This window comes from Symphalangus syndactylus, chromosome 1, assembly GCF_028878055.3.
Source record: "Symphalangus syndactylus isolate Jambi chromosome 1, NHGRI_mSymSyn1-v2.1_pri, whole genome shotgun sequence".
Taxonomy (NCBI): domain Eukaryota; kingdom Metazoa; phylum Chordata; class Mammalia; order Primates; family Hylobatidae; genus Symphalangus; species Symphalangus syndactylus.
In genome coordinates, this window is record NC_072423.2 from 152,073,349 (window position 1) to 152,093,365 (window position 20,017).

Here is a 20,017-nt window from a genome sequence, read left to right on the forward strand (position 1 = left end):
AGACTGGGTTTTCGCTTTGTGTGGGAACGCATTACACTTTGCTTGCCAAAGTGAAAGGTCTGTCTGGGCTCAGCTGATAAGATGTTTTGGTTTGATAAGATTTTTCTTCTGTGTTGCTTGGTGTGGAGACATACTCAGATTCATTTAGAAAACATTTTTTATTGACTGTGACTCATTAGAAAGAATGTCATGTGCTGGCATTTCATCACCGAACAGGGAATCTTGGCCATATAGGGCCTTTGGCTCAGACACGATTCAGGAAAGGAATAATGGGCTTCCACGGGACCAGAGGAATGCAAGTAAACACGTGGTGCCTGGCGCTCTTCTGTGTCACCTCACTGTGGCACTGGTGGGGACAGGCTTGCTCCTGTGACACTGAAGATTAAGACCACACCAGACCACACCAGGAGATACTGCTTTTCCCCTAGAAGGACTGACAACTTAAGAGGATGATGTGCTCTATTAATTAAGGCTTTAGGAATTTAGAAATTTTTAAAAAGGAAATATGACAGGAAGTTCCCATATAAATGCAGGCACAATAAATATAAAGTACTGGCTGGGCGCAGTGGCTCATGCCTGTAATCCCAGCAACTTTGGAAGCCCAAGACGGGAGGATCACTTGCGTCCAGGAGTTTGAGACCAGCCTGGGCAATAGGCTGTTGCTCTACAAAAAATTAGCTGGGCATAATAGTATGTAACTGTAGTCTCAGCTACTCGGGAGACTGAGGCCAGAGAATTGCTTGAGCCCAGGAGGTCAAGCCTGCAGTGAGCCGTGTTCTTGCCATTGCACTTCAGCCTGGGTGACAGAGCAAGACCTTGCCTCAAAAATAAAAACTTAAATTTAAATTTAAAAATATGGATCAGGCGCAGTGGTTCATGCCTGTAATCCCAGCACTTTGGGAGGCTAAGGAGGGCAGATCACTTGAGGTCAGGAGTTCAAGTCCAGCCTGGCCAACATGGTGAAACTCCGTCTCTACAGAAAAAAAAAAATTAGGCAGGCATGGTGGCGGGTGCCTGTAATCCACGCTACTCGGGAGGCTGAGGCAGGAGAATCACTTGAACCTGGGAGGCGGAGGTTGCAGTGAGCCGAGATTGCACCACCATACTCCAGTGTGGGCAACAGAGCAAGACCATGTCTCAAAAAAACAAAAAAATGAAAAAATAACACACACAGAAAAGTATGGCTGGGTGCGGTGGCTTATGCACCTGCAATCCCAGCACTTTGGGAGGCCAAGGCAGGAAGATTGCTTGAGCCTGGGAGTTCAAGACCAGTTTGGGCAACATAGCCAGACCTCCTCTGTAAAGATAAAAATTTAAAAATAAATTTTAAAAATAAAATTTTTGTAAAGTACAATGTTTACTTAGTCGTGGTCTTTTATAAGGTATTTGATAGGATTTGACTTTTTATGAAGTTAGTTGTGAATAAGTCAAAGACCCTAAACAAAAGGTGTACTGGATTCTATGTAGTTTCGTGTCAGTCTTAAGAGTCCTGATTGCATACAGAAAGATTAACTGAAATATGTTTAAGCCTATTTAAGAAATAATAGGCTTTCTAATAACAGAAGAGTATAATTATTTCCCACCAGAAGAATATAATTTTTCAGCGACATTTTAAAATTATTTTTTTCCCTCCTGCACACTGATTCAGCAACATTTTTTAAAGCCTGAGTTAATGCCTCTTCGAAACAATATTTGAATATGGAATAGTTAACAAGTGAACTGGAAATTCACCAATATTCTACTTGTTTTTTTTTTTTTTTTTTTTTTTTTTTTTTTTTGAGACAGAGTCTCGCTCTGTCGCCCGGGCTGGAGTGCAGTGGCGCAATCTCGGCTCACTGCAAGCTCCGCCTCCCGGGTTCACGCCATTCTCCTGCCTCAGCCTCCGAGTAGCTGGGACTACAGGCGCCCGCCACCGCGCCCGGCTAATTTTTTTGTATTTTTTAGTAGAGACGGGGTTTCACCGTGGTCTCCATCTCCTGACCTTGTGATCCGCCCGCCTCGGCCTCCCAAAGTGCTGGGATTACAAGCGTGAGCCACCGCGCCCGGCCCTCTACTTGTTATTTTATGAAAATCTTACTTCACTGATCTCCTTTACAATGCTCTACTTGCTAACCTGTCCATCAGTAATGGACCTGTCCCCCAGACACCCCCAACTGTACCTTCTCTCACGCTTGCCCTTCTTGGAAGTATTTGGGATCATAAGTTGAGATACCTTACTAAGAGTGGACAATACCCTTCAATAAAGAAGTCTCCTCTTCAATAACAAATAGTGCCTTGCATCTTTGGGACGATTTGACAGATTAATGCTTCTATGTGGTGGTTAACATACAGCCTTCTGCAAAGATAAATAATGTTGATTCACTGCACTTCCAAAATCAAGGACAAAGTCGAAGGCATGAGGCCGGGTGATAAAGTTTATGGCTGAGAAGGCAACCAAGATTCAAAATGACTGACAGCAGAAGCCGCATGAAGGATTATGCATTTGTTTCCTGATGAGTGTGGTGAATAAAAATAAAAAAATCCCGAAGGCCAGCAGAGTAGAAGAGGGGCATAAATTAAAGAAAACCACGGGGCGAAAATACAGTGAGCAGGTAGACAACAAAATGTTTTTGTACTTCAGAGGAGGCCAAAAGATGCATCCCAGCAGGTGGAGCTGAAGGAAGGGGTACAAGGCCGAGGAGGTCCTCAAGGCTAAGTCAAGACTTTCAGTTCCCCAAGCACACTCGGTGCTGACCCTGACCCTGACCCTCCACTTCTCTCTCTGGGGCTGCTTCTGTCGGGAGTAGGGTGAGGGGTCACTCTGTTCCTTAGCTCAGTGGCATCGGCCGAAGGGCAGAGCACATGTCAAGATGAAGCTCTGGTGAAGAATTGATCAAAAATAGTGGCGGAGTGAAAAGGAGATTTAAATCAAAGGGCTGATTTACGAAGCCTTCAAAGATTTTTTTTTTTTTTTTTTTAAAGAAAGAACGTAGATTAATTGTTGCTGAGGGCTGGAGGGGACAGAGATAGAGGCGGCAATGGAAGGATCCTTCAGGTTTCTTCTTGAAGTGATTAAATGTTCTGAAATCGCGTGTTACAGCTCTTTTGGAATTTGTCTAGCAGGTTTTCTGGTTTTCACTGTAAAGCCCCCACAGAAAAAACAGAAAGAAAAAAATTATCCTAAAATTGGCTGTGGTAATGGTTGCGCATATGCTGTGAATAGGCTTTCAAATATTGAAATGTACACTTCAAATGAGTGAATTGTATGGTATGTGAATTATATATCAATAAAGCTTTTTAAAATAATAACAAAAACCTTCAAGCCACTAGAGAGGACAGTCAATGTGGTTTGAAAACAAGACTCAACACAGCAACCTCACAGGGCTGTGAGGTAAAACCAAAGGTCACTGATCACTCAAAAAGAAAGCTATTATCAAATGCTAGAGAAAGAACTACAGGAACACTAAACCATGGTATTCTGTATTTCATTTCCACTTAGGAGAATTCTGCCTCTCTGTCATTTTTGCGTGTGTGTATGTGTGTGGCAGGGTCTTGCTGTCACCCAGGCTGAAATGCAGTGGTGCAATCTTCGCTCACTGCAGCCTCGACCTCCCAGGTTCAAATGATTCTCCCACCTCAGCATCCCAAGTAGGCAGGACTACAGGCACACACCACCACGCTTGCTAATTTTGTTCGTCTTTTGTAGAGACGAGGTCTCACTATGTTGCTTAAGCTGGTCTTGAACTCCTGGATTCAAGCAATCCTCCCACCTTGGTCTCCCAAAATGCTGGGATTACAGGCATCAGCCACTGCACCCAGTCTCTCTCTGTCATTCTATTTCCAAAGTTGAATCACCTTGCTCTGTTGGAGCCCAAAAACTAAAGCTGTGATGAAGGTGTTACAGTTTGAACTCTTTAAAGGAAGGCATTGGCTATAGAGTGAGCCACAGGGGAGGACTTTTCCCGTTTCCCTGCAGAATGGGGTACCAAGTTAAAGGAGTCAATTATCCCGTCCTATCTGGAGAAAGCATTCCACAGATGAATGAACTGGAAACTGAAAACTGGAAAAGGTGTTTTTATTTCTTTTCATAATTAGGACATCATTTACAAGACTTACATTTCTTGGATGTTCCCCAAACTTCTCACATAGAGCTGGCATTACTAGAAACTTAAATACTTGCTGCTTTTAATCATATTGAATTCCACCGAGCGAGCTTAAAGTTTAGGCATTTTGTGATGCGTGTGCATTCTACTTCCAAATGTAATAACTAGAATAGAAATTCCAGAAAAGGAAAAGTATTTATCAAACACTGAAGCTGCTTTGAGAAATGGCTTTGTCAAGTTAACTGGTTATCATTAGATTTATTACAGTGGTTAGAAAAAACTGACCTTGTAGATGTCTAAAACAATGCAATCGTCTGCTTAGAATAATGCCCTGCATTAGACAGCTGTAAACACAAGAACTTTCCCTTGCGAGTTCAATAATCTTAGCAACAGTTCTCTTTCCAAACAGGCCAAGAAAGATATGTTGCTTTGGGAAACTGGAAAATCAACAGACCAAAACACCCAGAAGAACTGGGTGGAGAGAAAATAGAGCCCGTTCACTCTGCAGTCTCTGCAGAGGTACAGAGTGACAGCAGCCATGGGTGCCCTTGTAAGTCTCTGTCCCAGCTCCCAGCCCTGCCACCCGGGGCCACCACCACAATTCCCTGCCCAGCCCTGCACACATGGGCTGCAAAAATGGTGAGGAAAAACCAGATTTCAAACAAATTCATCCCCAAGTTACAAACATGGTTCATGGAGCTTTAGTAAAAATTATTTTAAAATTTTTACTTTGATCTACAGACATGCAACTTGAACCCGATTCTTTCAGATGCCAAATGTCCTCTTTCTGTGTGCATATGCAAGGATGGACTCCACTGCGTACGTGGGCTACTTGATCGTTATGAGCAATGAGTCCTGAGTGTGTGCATTACGAATGTTCCGTGGGTGAGTAAGTAGTTGGGAAATGAGTCAATCAGTTTCCTTCTTTCTGTTCCATACTAGTAGTTCGGAACCTGCCAATGTGTCTCAAATATCTTTAGAGTCCTTTTTGTTTTTCTTGAGACAAGGTCTTGTTCTGTTGCCCAGGCTGGAGTTCAGTGGTGGGATCACAGCTCACTGTAGCCTTGAATTCCTGGGCTCAAGCCATCCTCTGGCCTCAGCCTCCCAAAGGACTATGATTATCTGTGGGAGCCACCACACCCTGCTTCTTTAGAGTACTTCATTTTTATACATATATGTCATTTCTTTTTTATTGTTGTTATTTTTAATAGTCTTTTTAGTTTTGGTTTGGTGTTTTTGTTTTTTTTTTTCTTTGAGACAGCGTCTCACTCTGTCACCCAGGTTGGAGTGCAGTGGTGCAACCTCAGCTCACTGCAACCTCTGCCTCCCAGGTTCAAGTGATTCTCCTGCCTCAGCCTCCCGAGTGGCTGGGATTACAGGTGCCCGCCACCATGCCCAGCTAGTTTTTGTATTTTTAGTAGAGGCAGGGTTTCACCATGTTGGCCAGGTTAGTCTCAAACTCCTGACCTCAGGTGATCCACCCACCTCAGCCTCCCATAGTCCTGGGATTACAGGTATGAGCCACCTCCACCCGGCCGTAACAGACTATCTAAAATTAAGCAAAACTAATCAATAATCAGAATGACTGGAGCAACTTTCTAAAACCTACAAATTGCTCTGTTGACTTACAATAGTTAAAATACTCAGGGAGGAAATAATATGTTCAATAGTATAATCATTTTCTTCTCTATAATTCCTCCTGCTCCCACATTTGTAAAGTAGTACTTTACTTTTTTTTTTTTTACCTGTTTATTTAATAATTTCAACTTCTATTCCAGATTCAGGGGGTACATGTGCCGGTTTGTTACATGTGTATACTGCACGATGCTGAGATACGAAAGATTTTTGTCACTTAGGTGGCAAGCATTAGAGTAATTTACAAGTGCTATTTGAGTGAAATCATTGTCTTCCGTACTCTCATCTTGAGCAAAAGAAATCATTCTGATTGCATAACTTGTTTATACTTCTTAAAATACTTTCATACATGTTTGATGCCCATAACTAACACAGTCCCCTTTAATCCATCCAGCATTGCCAGGGAAGATTACCAAAGGAGGTACTGACATAACAGAATGTTACCACACCTTTTAAAAATCTGTTGGAATAAAAATCTTTCTAAAATACATTGCAACAAAGAAATGTAAATTAAAATATGAGGGCTTTTAAAAATTTTCCTATCATATTAACAAGGATTTCAAAAACTATCCCACCCAGCTTCAGAGAAGATTCAAGGGAAAAGAGCCTCCTGGACATTCCTAATGGGATTGTGAATTCTGACGTATTTGGGAAGGTGATTGGAGAATATGGACTGAGATGTTCAAACCGTTAACCCCACAATCCTTTCATCCTTTTAATACATATTAAAAGTAGCTGGTGTGGTGGCTCCTCCCTGTAATCCCAGCACTTTGGGAGGCCGAGGTGGGAGGATGGCTTGAGCCCAGGACTTTGAGACCAGCCTGGGCCACACAGCGAGGCCCTCATCTCTATAAAAAATAAAAAGATTAGCCAAGCATGGTGGTGCACACCTGTAGTCCCAGCTACTAGGGAGGGCTGAGGCAAGAGGATTGCTTGAGCCCAGGGAGTCAGGGCTATAGTGAGCCATGACGGCACCACTGTACTCCAGCCTGGGTGGCAGAAAGACACCCTGTCTCAAAAACTAATAATAAAATAAAAAAAATTTAGAAAGAGTGCCAATCACTCTCTGGTCACTGAAGGTATGCAGGTGAACAACACAAGCCAGCTCTCTGCTCTCAGGAAGCTTACATGCTAATGAAGAGAGAGTAAGACAATACATATGTACACAAATAAAGAAAGAAGATAAATTCAGACACAATGCATCCTAGAAAGAGAAGCAAACATGGATATGAGGACCCTACAGGCGAGGGAGGAGGTTGCTTTGCTTGGTGCTCAATAAAGACCCCTGTGGCAACTGGCCAGCGATCCCACCAATCCAGGCTCCACTCAGCATTCATAAGAGAATCTCTAGCCAGGCGTCATGGCACACACCTGTAGTTCCAGCTACTAGGGAGGCTGAGGCAGGAGGATCACTTGAGTCCAGAGATTCCGGCCTGCAGTGAGCTATGATCATGCCACTGCACTACAGCCTGGGCAACAGAATGAGACTCTGCCTCCAAAAAGGAGGGAGAGAGAAAGAGAGCCTCTACTAAAAGCACACCATGAAACCCAACCTACTTTCCCCAAGGGCAGGACAGCCACATGAGGTGTGAGGGAAGTTGTTGGGCGAGATTTCCAGAAATGCTTCTTTAAATCTGAGACAGTCTCAGACCAGTTGTATATAATACTATTTTAGATATATCTGAGAAAATTTTTGAATTTAAAAAAGTTAATTAAGGGCTAAGGAGAAAAGCAATTCTGGATTAGATGTTGCTCTGAAAATATATGTTCTCTGCTTCCTCCACTTTTTTAGCCATAAAGCTTTGAGTAAAATTGTTCAAGGTTTAGTGGAAACTTCTTTCTTGGGGGAAGGAGACTGTTGAGGAAAGAATGTTATATAATATTTGTGTGTATATATGTGTGTGTGTGTGTGTGTGTGTGTGTGTGTGTGTGTGTATGTATTTGCAGCGTAACTCTCTGTGCTCATATGCATGGCAAAATTGTAAAATATGTGAAAGAAGCAAAATGAGGTAGAAAAACCTGCTGGGGCAGGAGTCTGTTGACTTGGAGACCTGTCCCAGTTTTGCTCAAACTAGCTGTGTAATCTTGAAATCATTCAGTTAATACCATGGAACCCAGCTTCTTTAAAACTTGAGGAAATTGGACTGGATCATCTGTAAGGCCTTATCCATTTTATGGAAGGTCTTGTCACCTTTTTTTTTTTTTTTTTTTTGAGACAGGGTCTCACTGTGTTGCTCAGGCTGGAGTGCAGTGGTGCGATCTTGGCTCACTGCAGCCTCGAGGTCCTGGGCTCAAGTGATCCTCTCACCTAAGTCTCCCAAGTAGCTAGAACAATAGGTATATGTCACCATGACCAGCTAATTTTTGCATCTTTTGTAGAGATGGGGTTTCACTATGTTGCCCAGGCTAGGTCACCTTTCTTTTTTCCCTCCTACTATTGACATTGGACACATACACACACACACGCGCACGTCTGCACAGGTTAAAAATGAAATCCTACCATGACCTTTGTAATAAACAAGTACATAGAACAGGAAAATTCCAGTCATAAAATAATGGACTCTTTATATCTAGAAAACTTAATACAGATTTCAGGCTGATACAGGAACGTGTATGCAGTCTTTGAGTATAACATACTTCATGTGTATGAATGACGTAGCCTGCAGCTAAATCAATAATGGGGGCTTATATTTGCATAGGTCTTTAGTGTTCCCAAAACAATTTTATGTCATATCACTTGCAATTTTGGAGACTCATGAGATTTTTAGAAATAGGTAGGGCAATGAGAATGATTTCTCTTTTACTGAGGCTTACAAGTGTAAAATGGCTTGGCCAGGTTTATGCAGCAATGGGCAGCCATCAAATCTTCTCCCAGTTCACGGCCGTTTATTCCCATCTGCCAGGTTGCAAGGCAGCTGGAATGACTGTCACCGTTTGTGCTTCCTCCACCCCTCACTCCACTGCACCTCAGCTGAGGCCACTGAGAACATCAGAACAGTGAGGCAATGCGATCACCAACTTTCCCAAAATAGAAGCCACCACAGAGATAAACCAGCCAGCTGTTTCCCTCTCAACTCACCCGCTTGTCACATTTTAGTCTCTGCAGTGGGGGCTGCCGGACCTCTTATTTCTTCCTTTCTTTTAAATTTCAGGTAAGAAAACAGAATACTTAAAATGTTAAGTATGTCCCTTCCTTTAAAAACAATGACCAGCACTCATAACTGAACATTCCTTGAATAACAAAATGTCCTACATCTTCACAAAGTCATGCATCTGATTCCTTTCTGCCTGTCATTTGTCACTCTCCTTCACTGTGCCCAACAACCCAAAGGCCAGATGAACACGAAATCAAATCACTGCCAGTGTTGGTGAGTTCAAAAGTCATCAGGTGCCCACTGGCCGCTCTGAAAAGCCATCTTTGCATTGTCCCCATTCTATTGGTAGAGTTCTCAAACTCTTGCTTTCTTGTTAACCAGCGCATGGGATCACCGCAGAGCCCACTGCGTCACAGACGTCCATCTGTGGACACCAACTCTGAGATGACCACCAACCACTTAAAGGAGAAGAAGGAAGTTGTGCAGGTGGAGAAAGGGGAAGAGATGCCCCTGCTAGTGGGAATCCCAATGAAGAAAATGGGGAGATGAGGCTGACGATGAGGAGGACAAAGAAGGGGAAGAAGGTGGGGAGGAAGAGGAGGAGGAAGAAGGTGGAGGCAAGGAAGAGGGTGGAGACGAATGAAAAAGCTAAAGCACCTGGTGGCAAACAGGGCACTGAAGATAAAGAAGATAGTGGTGCTGATATCGCGAAGCAGAAGATGAGGAGGATAGCCAGACAGCACAAAAGTCAAAGAAAAAAAAGGCGGCCGTGACCTATTCACCCTCCACTTCCCTTCTCAGAAACTAGTCGTGGTCACCTCGGAGTGAGTCCCAGCCACTGCCGACAGCGCCACCTGCTGGTAACACACTCTCCACCACCCGCCCAAAACCACAACATGAGTTTGCAACAGGAGAGGAAAAAAGAATCAACACTTCCAAGGCCCTGCTTTTTTTTTTAAGTAATTTTAAAAGGAGATTTGTTAGTATTTTTTAGTTTCCTTTTATATTTTTGCACATATTGTCAGGAGTCAGCCTTTTTTTTTTTTTTTTGAGACGGAGTCTCACTCTGTTTCCCAGGCTGGAACGCAGTGGTGCAATCTCAGCTCGCTGCAAGCTCCGCCTCCCGGGTTCACGCCATTCTCCTGCCTCAGCCTCCTGAGTAGCTGGGACTACAGGCGCCTGCCACTACGCCCGGCTAATTTTTGGTATTTTTAGTAGAGACAGCGTATCACCACATTAGCCAGGATGGTCTCCATCTCCTGACCTGTGATCCGCCCACCTCGGCCTCCCAAAGTGCTGGGATTACAGGTGTGAGCCACCGTGCCCAGCCAGGAGTCGGCCATTTTTAATGATCTCAGGTGATCAAACCCACCTCCTGAGCATCCTCTGTCCTACTTCAGACTTGTGGTTAACCTCAAAGGACAAAAGAAACCTCGCAGAAAGAAGCAAAAACAACTAAACAATCTTATTCTGAGCACTCCAGTAACTTTTTTTGTACATGCACTTAGCTGTAGTATAGATAGTTGGTGTCAGGCCTCTGAGCCCAAGCTAAGCCATCATATCCCCTGTGACCTGCACGTACACATGCAGCTGGCCAGTTCCTTCCTTAACTGATGACATTACACCACAAAAGAAGTGAAAGTGGCTTGTTCCTGCCTTAACTGATGACATTATCTTGTGAAATTCCTTCTCCTGGCTCATCTTGGCTCAAAAGCTCCCATACTGAGCACCTTGTGACCCCCACTCCTGCCTGCCAGAGAACAACCCCCCTTTTTCCTTTACCTACCCAAATCCTATAAAATGGCCCCACCCCTATCTCCCTTCACTGACTCTCTTTTGGGACTCAGCCAGCCTGCACCCAGGTAAAATAGACAGCCTTGTTGTTCACACAAAGCCTGTTTGGTGGTCTCCTCAAACAGATACACATGAAATTTGGTGCCGTGACTCGGATCAGGGGACCTCCCTTGGGAGATCAATCCCCTGTGCTCCTGCTCTTTGCTCCATGAACAAGATCCACCCACGACCTCAGGTCCTCAGACCTACCAGCCCAAGGAACAACTCACCAATTTTAAATCGGGTAAGCGGTCTCTTCTTACTCTCTTCTCCAACCTCTCTCACTATCCCTCAAACACTTTCTCCTTTCAATCTTGATGCCACCATTCAATCTCTCCCTTCTCTTAATTTCAATTCCTTTCATTTTCTGGTAGAGACAACGGAGACACGTTTTATCCGTGGACCCAAAACTCCGGCGCCAGTCATGGACTTGGGAAGGCAGCCTTCCCTTGGTGTTTAATCACCTGCATTTCAGAGGTGTCTGACCACGCGGAGACGCCTGCCTTGGTCTTTCACCCTTAGCAGCAAGTACCGCTTTTCTTGGGGGCAAGAACCCCCCAACTACTTCCCTCCGTGTCTCTACCCCTTCTCTGCTTTTCTGGGGGGCAAGAACCCTGCAACCCCTTCTCCTTCACCCTTAGCAGCAAGTACCACTTTTCTAGGGGGCAAGAACCCCCAATCCCTCATTTCCACGCCCCGACCTCTCATCTCTGTGCCCCGATCCCTTATTTCCACGCCCTGACCTCTTATCTCTGTGTCCCGATCCCTTATTTCCATGCCCTGACCTCTTATCTCTGCATCCCGATCCCTTATATCCACACCCTGACCTCTTATCTCTGTGGCCCAACCTTTATTTCCATACCCCGACCCCTTTCCCGCTTTTCTGGAGGGTAAGAACCCCCGAACCCTTTCCCTCCATGTCTCTACTATCTTTCCTCTGGGCTTGCCTCCTTCACTATGGGCAACCTTCCACCCTCCATTCCCCCTTCTTCTCCCTTAGCCTGTGTTCTTAAAAACCTAAAACCTCTTCAACTTACACCTGACCTAAAACCTAAACGCCTTATTTTCTTCTGCAATGCTGCTTGACCCCAATATAAACTTGACAGTGGTTCCAAATAGCCAGAAAATGGCACTTTCAATTTTTCCATCCTACAAGATCTAAATAATTCTTGTCGTAAAATGGGCAAACAGTCTGAGGTGCCTGATGTCCAGGCATCCTTTTACACATCAGTCCCTCTGTAGTCTCTGTGCCCAATGCAACTCGTCCCAAATCTTCCCTCTTTCCCTCCCGTGTGTCCCCTCAATCCCAACCCCAAGCGTCGCTGAGTCTTTCTAATCTTCCTTTTCTACAGACCCATCTGACCTCTCCTCTCCTTGCCAGGCCGAGCTAGGTCCCAATTCTTCCTCAGCCTCCACTCCCCTCCACCCTCTAATACTTTTATCATCTCCCCTCCTCACACCCAGTCTGGCTTACATTTTCGTTCCATGATTAGCCCTCCCCACCTGCCCAGCAATTTCCTCTTAAAAAGGTGGCTGGAGCTAAAGGCATAGTCAAGGTTAATGCTCCTTTTTCTTTATCCGACCTCTCCCAAATCAGTTAGTGTTTAGGCTCTTTTTCATCAAATATAAAAAACCCAGCCCAGTTCATGGCCCCTTTAGAAGCAACCCTGAGACGCTTTACAGCCCTAGACCCTAAAGGGTCAGAAGGCCGTCTTATTCTCAATATACATTTTATTTTATTACCCAATCTGCTCCCGACATTAAATAAACCTCCAAAAATTAAATTCCGGCCCTCAAACCCCACAACGGGACTTAATTAACCTCACCTTCAAGGTGTACAATAATAGAGTAGAGGCAGCAAAGTAGCAGCATATTTCTGAGTTGCAATTCCTTGCCTCCACTGTGAGACAAACCCCAGCCACACATCCAGCACACAAGAACTCCAAACACCTGAACCGCAGCTGCCAGGGGTTCCTCCAGAACCTCCTCCCCCAGGAGCTCGCTATAAGTGCCAGAAATCTGGCCACTCAGCCAAGGAATGCCCCCAGCCCAGGATTCCGCCTAAGCCATGTCCCATCTGTGTGGGACCCCACTGAAAATCAGACTGTTTAACTCACCTGGCAGCCACTCCCAGAGCCCCTGGAACTCTGGCCCAAGGCTCTCTGACTCCTTCCCAGATCTTCTCGGCTTACCAGCTGAAGACTGACACCACCCAATCGCCTAAGAAGCCTACCGGACCATCACAGTCGCTGTGGTTAACTCTCACAGTGGAGGGTAAGTCCGTCCCCTTCTTAATCCATACAGAGGCTACCCACTCCACATTACCTTCTTTTCAAGGGCCTGTTTCCCTTGCCTCCATAAATGTTGTAGGTATTGACGGCCAGGCTTCTAAACCTCTTAAAACTCCCCAACTCTGGTGCCAACTTAGAGAACATTCTTTTATGCACTCTTTTTTAGTTATCCCCACCTGCCCAGCTCCCTTATTAGGCCAAGACATTTTAACTAAATTATCTGCTTCCCTGACTGTTCCTGGACTACAGCCACACCTCACTGCTGCCATTTTCCCCAGTTCAAACCTCCGTCGCCTCCTCCTCTCATATCCCCCCACCTTAACCCACAAGTATAAGATACTTCTACTCCCTCCTTGGCAACCGATCATGCACCCCTTACAATTAAAACCTAATCACCCTTACCCCACCTCAATGCCAATATCCCATCCCACAGCACGCTTTAAAAAGATTAAAGCCTGTTATCACTCACCTGCTACAGCATGGCCTTTTAAAGCCGATAAACTCCCTTTACAATTCCCCCATTTCGCCTGTCCTAAAACCAGATAAAGTTTACAGGTTAGTTCAACATCTGTGCCTTATCAACCAAATTGTTTTGCCTATCCACCCCATGGTGCCAAACCCATATACTCTCCTATCCTCAGTACCTCCCTCCACAATCCATTATTCTGTTCTAGATCTCAATCATGCTTTCTTTACTATTCCTTTGCACCCTTCATCCCAGCCTCTCTTCGCTTTCACTTGGACTGACCCTGACACCCATGAGGCTCAGCAGATTACCTGGGCTGTACTGCCGCAAAGCTTCACAGACAGCCCCCATTACTTCAGTCAAGCCCAAATTTCTTCCTCATCTGTTACCTATGTCGGCATAATTCTCGTAAAAACACGTGTGCTCTCCCTGCTGATCGTGTCCGACTGATCTCCCAAACCCCAACCCCTTCTACAAAACAACAACTCCTTTCCTTCCTAGGCATGGTTAGTGCGGTCAGAATTCTTATACAAGAGCCAGGACCGCACCCTGTAGCCTTTCTGTCCAAACAACTTGACCTTACTGTTTTAGCCTAGCCCTCATGTCTGCATGCAGCGGCCGCCGCTGCTTTAATACTTTCAGAGGCCTTAAAATCACAAACTATGCTCAACTCATTCTCTACAGCTCTCCTAACTTCCAAAGTCTATTTTCTTCCTCACACCTGACGCATATACTGTCTGTTCCCCGGCTCCTTCAGCTGTACTCACTCTTTGTTGAGTCTCCCACAATTACCGTTGTTCCTGGCCCGGACATCAGTCCGGCCTCCCACATTATTCCGGATACCACACCTGACCCTCATGACTGTATCTCTCTCATGCACCTGACATTCACTCCATTTCCCCATATTTCTTTCTTCCCTGTTTCTCACCCTCATCATACTTGGTTTATTGATGGCAGTTCCACCAGGCCTAATCACCACTCACCAGCAAAGGCAGGCTATGCTGTAGTATCTTCCACATCTATCATTGAGGCTACCGCTCTGCCCCCCTCCACTACCTCTCAGCAAGCCAAACTAGTTGGCTTAACTCAAGCCCTCACTCTTGCAAAAGGACTACGTGTCAATATCTATACTGACTCTAAATATGCCTTTCATATTCTGCACCACCATGCGGTCATATGGGCTGAAGGAGGTTTCCTCACTACACAAGGGTCCTCCATCATTAATGCCTCTTTAATAAAAACTCTACTCAAGGCGGCTTTACTTCCAAAGGAAGCCGGGGTCATTCACTGCAAGGGGCATCAAAAGGCATCAGATCCCATTGCTCTAGGCAACGCTTATGCTGATAAGGTGGCTAGACAAACAGCTAGCTCTCCAACTTCTGTCCCTCACGGCCAGTTTTTCCCCTTCACATCGGTCACTCCCACCTACTGCCCCACTGAAACTTCCACCTATCAATCTCTTCCCACACAAGGCAAATGGTTCTTAGACCAAGGAAAATATCTCCTTCCAGCCTCACAGGCCCATTCTATTCTGTCGTCATTTCATACCCTCTTCCATGTAGGTTACAAGCTGCTAACCCGTCGCTTAGAACCTCTCATTTCCTTTCCATCATGGAAATCTCACCTCAAGGAAATCACTTCTCAGTGTTCCATCTGCTATTCTACTACCCCTCAGGGATTCTTCAGGCCCCCTCCCTTCCCTACACATCAAGCTCGGAGATTTGTCCCCGCCCAGGACTGGCAAATTAGCTTTACTCAACATGCCCCGAGTCAGAAAACTAAAATACCTCTTACTCTGGGTGGACACTTTCACTGGATGGGTAGAGGCCTTCCCCTCAGGGTCTGAGAAGGCCACTGCGGTCATTTCTTCCCTTCTGTCAGACTAATTCCTCGGTTTGGCCTTCCCACCTCTATACGGTCTGATAACGGACCAGCCTTTACTAGTCAAATCACCCAAGCAGTTTCTCAGGCTCTTGGTATTCAGTGGAACCTTCATACCCCTTACCATCCTCAATCTTCAGGAAAGGTAGAACAGACTAATGGTCTTTTAAAGACACACCTCAAAAAAAAAAAAAAAAAAAGACACACCTCACCAAGCTCAGCCTCCAACTTAAAAAGGACTGGACAACACTTTTACCACTTTCCCTTCTCAGAATTCAGGCCTGTCCTCCGAACGCTACAGGGTACAGCCCATTTGAGCCCCTGTATGGACGCTCCTTTTTATTAAGCCCCAGTCTCATTCCAGACACCAGACCAACTTGGACTGTGCCCCAAAAAACTCGTCATCCCTACTATCTTCTGTCTAGTCACACTCCTATTTACCATTCTCAACTAATTATACACACCCTGCTCTTGTTTACACTGCCGGTTTACACTGTTTCTCCAGGCCATGGCAGCTGATATCTCCTGGTGCTATCCCCAAACCACCACTCTTAACTCTTGAAGTACATAAATAATCTTGGCTGGCAAGGCTGTGCTGAACCTCCTTAGGCACTCTCTAATCAGATGTCCTGGGTCCTCCCAATTCTTAGTCATTTAATACCTGTTTTTCTCCTTGTCTTATTCCATTCTTTTTTCAATTCATACAAAACTGTATCCAAGCCATCACCAATAATTCTATAAATGTTTCTTCTAACAACCCCACAATATCACCCCTTACCACAAAATCTTCCTTCAGTTTAATCTCTCCCACTCTAGGTTCCCACGCCGCCCCTAATCCCACTCGAAGCAGCCCTGAGAAACATTGCCCATCCTCTCTCCATACCACCCCGAAAAATTTTCGCCACCCCAACACTTTACCACTATTTCATTTTATTTTTCTTATTAGTATAAGAAGACAGGAATGTCAGGCCTCTGAGCCCAAGCTAAGCCATCATATCCCCTGTGACCTGCACGTACACATCCAGATGGCCGGTTCCTGCCTTAACTGATGACATTCCACCACAAAAGAAGTGAAAATGGCCTGTTCCTGCCTTAACTGATGACATTGTCTTGTGAAATTCCTTCTCCTGGCTCATCCTGGCTCAAAAGCTCCCCTACTGAGCACCTTGTGACCCCCACTCCTGCCTGCTAGAGAACAACCCCCTTTTCCTTTACCTACTCAAATCTTATAACATGGCCCCACCCCTATCTCCCTTCGCTGACTCTGTCTTCGGACTCAGCCCACCTGCACCCAGGTGAAATAGACAGCCTTGTTGCTCACACAAAGCCTGTTTGGTGGTCTCTTCACACCGACGCACATGAAAGTTGGTTTGTATGAGACGGTTAAAAAGGCCAAAGATAAAAGATTTATTTATTTGTCTATGAAGTTGCTGTTTATTTATTTATTTTTTTGGCCTATTTCACAGATGTGTGAAACAATGTTGTCCAACGATGAACTGGAATTTTATTTTGCTGAGTTGTTTTAACAACAACAGCAAAGAAGTCATGCATAAATCTTGTATAAGATCCACATGTGGTTGCCAAGATAGGAAATAACTGTCCTAATTCAATTAAGTCAAGTTAAACAGAAGACGATACTTTCAGGAATCATTTCTGTAGTTCGCTGCTAGAGAAGTTTCTCTAAACGTGTAGAGAAAAAAATGTTAAACAGGAATATATGAAGATCATCAAAGAATGGACCAAATGCCACAATGTCATTATCATTTTTATTCATCACCTCATTAACATGGATAAAACCATTGCCCCTTCTGAGTTCTCCTGGCAGGGATTAGTTATCATGCCCTTCATACCTGGAGCTAGCCCCGTGAGTAAATGTGTTCCTGGTTTAACTCTGGAAATGCTCAGACATTAGTTAAGGGACCATGGGCACATAGCAAACTACGAGGCCTTAAATAGAAACTGCCCGCGGCTCCACCCTTTCTCTCAGTGCACATTCACTCCATCAGGAAATCCCCATCATCTCTGCCGTATTCCTGGATCTTTTCACTCACCAGCTCCAGGGCCACGTGAGGGCTCTGGGTAATCTGCAGCAGTCTGTCTGCTCCGCCCTCTTCTCCAGCTCCTGCCTTTGACTCCCTGCAGCTTGTTTTGAATGCGGCAGCCAGCCAGAGCTACTCTTTTCAAACGCCAGACAGATGTCATCACTCTTGTGGCTGAAAACCTTCTGGTCCTCCCATCTCACCTTTAGGAAAGCCCAAATGCCTGCAACGGCCCCCAAGGCCCTATGAGATCCACCCCCCCGGACTTCTGTGACATTAACTCCTATTCCTCCGATTGCTTGCCCCGTTTTGGCCATCCTGGTTTCCTACTGTTCTTCCCCATGGTTGGTGCCTCTGCCAGACGCAGTGTCCCCAGGCGGCTCCCAAGACTCTCTCACCCCCTTGCTGGGCTCTGTCCTGACCACACTTTACATCTGCAGCAGGTTTCACCCTCCACTGTTCTCCAAACCACCCCCAACCCTTGATGCTCATTTTCCTAAAGCAATGAACATCTTTTAATTTATTTGACAACAGACTTAAGGATGTTTACTTTCTTCCTCTCCCCACTAGAATGTACAGTCCATACAAAGAGAGATTTTTGTCTTTTTCACTGTGCCTAAAACAGTGTCTGGCTCATAGAGGGCGCATAAAAAATATTTGATGAACCAGCAAATGAAAAGATGCCTAACACTTGTTTTTCAAACCACAAACTGGTTAACAACTGTGATTTCTAAACTTGGACCTCAAAAGTGATTGGGTCTGTGAGCTACGTGCTGGGTCTCCTAGGTGGCGATTGGAGTTGTTGCCAATCCCTGGTGGGTTTCATTCTGCAATTATAAGTTGTGTGAGGCAGCACAGCCCAGAGTTGCGCAAAGCACCTGAAAAAAATAAGTGGCTAACATGTACACAGGAGCCAGGCACAGCGGCTCACGTCAGTCATCCCAGCACTTTGGGAGGCTGAGGCAGGAGGATCACTTGAACCCAGGAGGCCAAGGCTGCAGTGAGCAGTGATTGCGCCACCATACTCCAGCCTGGGCGACAGAGCAAGACCCTGTCTCACACAAGACAAAACAAAAAACAAAAAAACAGTCCAGTGTGGTGGCTCAGGCCTGTAATCCTAGCACTTTTGGAGGCCGAGACAGGCAGATCACTTGAGGTCAGGAGTTTGAGATCAGCCTGGCCAACATGTTGAAACCCCACCTCTATAAAAAACACAAAAATTAACCAGGTATGGTGGTGCTGCCTATAGTTCCAGCTACTCAGGAGGCTGAGGCAGAAGAATGACTTGAACCCAGATGACAGAGGTTACAGTGAGCCAAGATCTCGCCACTGCACTCCAGCCTGGGTGACAGAGCGAGACTTTGTCTCAAAAAACAGACAATTACATGGAGAAAGTGTTCCCATGTAATTGATGGGATAGTCAAAATTGATGGGTAATCAAAAGTGTTTGATTACATCAAAAGTAACCAGGGAAGTATTTATCAAATCAATATAACCATTTTTCAGCTACTACGTTGGTAAAGATTTTTAAAAACTATAATAATGCTGGCAAAGGAATGAAAAAAATGCACCTTTAGACCTTGCCCTTTAGAAAACAGAGCCCTTTGCGAAGTTATTTGGAAAATGGGCCAAACGCCTTAAGATGTTCAGGAATTAATTTGTGGGAATTTACCGTAAATGTGGAAACATATTTATGGACAAATATTTTATTTACAGATGCATTTATAAAAGCCAAACCTGAAAGCAACCTGCATGACTGGCCGTAAGAACATGGTTAAGCAAACTATACATGGCTCATCAACTCGATTCTGTTTTTAGTGACTCACTAATAGTTTAACAATGTGGGAAAGTCCTAATATGATGCTGTATAACCCGTTACCCCAACAGATTAGGGGAAAAGGCAGGTCAAATAACAACAGAGGTAGGAGCAGGACAGAGCTGTGCTCCTGCATTCTCTGACTTCAGGGAGTGCCCCATCCATCTGATCCCAAATCCCCAGACACAGTGTCTTCCACTTCCAGCGGAACTGGGGATCACAGCTCCAAGGCCTGGAAACTTTTCCATTTCCAAACTCTTCTTTACGATGTCTCCTCTAAGCTCCAGGAACCCACAGCACATAGGCACCCTGTGAGATCCCAGAGCTTCTGAGGGCTGTGTATGAATTAAGATCCAAGTAGCAATATTGGAGCTCAGAAAGTGATGCCCCAAAGTGAACGCTTAGGACTGAAGTTTCTCTCTGACCTTTCCCTGCCTTTCTGTCTCTTGCCCCTCATTTTTCCCTGAGGCAAGCCATAGAAACTACTACTCCTCTTCCCCAAGGCGGGTCATAGAAACCAGAACCCCTTTCCCTCAAAGCCAGCTATAAAGCTTAAAAACATTCCTCCCGGGCACGGTGGCTGATGCCTGTAATCCCAGGGCTTTGGGAAGCTGAGAAGGGAGGATCACTTCAGGCCAATTCAAGATCAGCCTGGCCAACATGGCAAAACCCCGTCTGTACTAAAAACACAAAAAATCAACCAGGCATGGTGGCGGGTGCCTGTAATCTCAGTTACTCGGGAGGTTGAGGCACCAGAAGGGCTTGAACCAGGGAGGCAGAAGTTGCAGTGAGCCAAGATCGCACCACTGCGCTCCAGCCTGGGCGACAACAAAAAAATATTACTCTCACCTTCCCCCACCTTTCAATGTATCAGCTGGC

At 45.3% G+C, this 20,017-nt stretch overlaps 1 protein-coding gene, 1 non-coding gene and 1 pseudogene across 2 annotated transcripts in view; 2 read left to right on the forward strand and 1 right to left on the reverse strand.

Annotated features, from left to right (window-relative positions):
• Positions 1 to 20,017, reverse strand: part of ERI1 (exoribonuclease 1) — a 95,083-nt gene that overhangs the window by 23,751 nt on the left and 51,315 nt on the right. The gene's annotated exons all lie outside the window — the stretch shown is intronic.
• LOC129461468 (U7 small nuclear RNA) lies at positions 3,069 to 3,130 on the forward strand. Its single transcript, XR_008650561.1, has one exon. It is a non-coding gene; the product is annotated as a U7 small nuclear RNA (small nuclear RNA).
• LOC129461859 (uncharacterized) lies at positions 16,912 to 16,993 on the forward strand (annotated as a pseudogene).